This window comes from Macrobrachium rosenbergii, chromosome 16 (assembly GCF_040412425.1).
Source record: "Macrobrachium rosenbergii isolate ZJJX-2024 chromosome 16, ASM4041242v1, whole genome shotgun sequence".
NCBI classification, from domain to species: Eukaryota; Metazoa; Arthropoda; class Malacostraca; order Decapoda; family Palaemonidae; genus Macrobrachium; species Macrobrachium rosenbergii.
In genome coordinates, this window is record NC_089756.1 from 34,886,262 (window position 1) to 34,886,632 (window position 371).

The following is a 371-nucleotide window of genomic DNA, read 5'->3' on the forward strand; positions in this document are numbered from 1 at the left end:
ACTGGGGGGGAAAGAATTTGAATCCTTAAACAGGAGAGAGAGAGAGAGAGAGAGAGAGATGAACAGATACTCAGAGAGAGAGAGAGAGAGAGATGAAAAGACACTCATAGAGAGAGAGAGAGATGAAATTATACTCATATAGAGAGAGAGAGAGATGAAAGATACTCACATAGAGAGAGAGAGAGACAGAGAGAGATGAACAGACACTCATAGAGAGAGAGAGAGAGAGAGAGAGAGAGAGGAAGATGAAAAGATACTCATAAAGAGAGAGGGGAGAGATGAAAAGACACTCATAGAGAGAGACAGAGAGATGAAAAGATACTCATAGAGAGAGAGAGAGAGAGAGAGAGAGAGAGAGGAAGATGAAATGA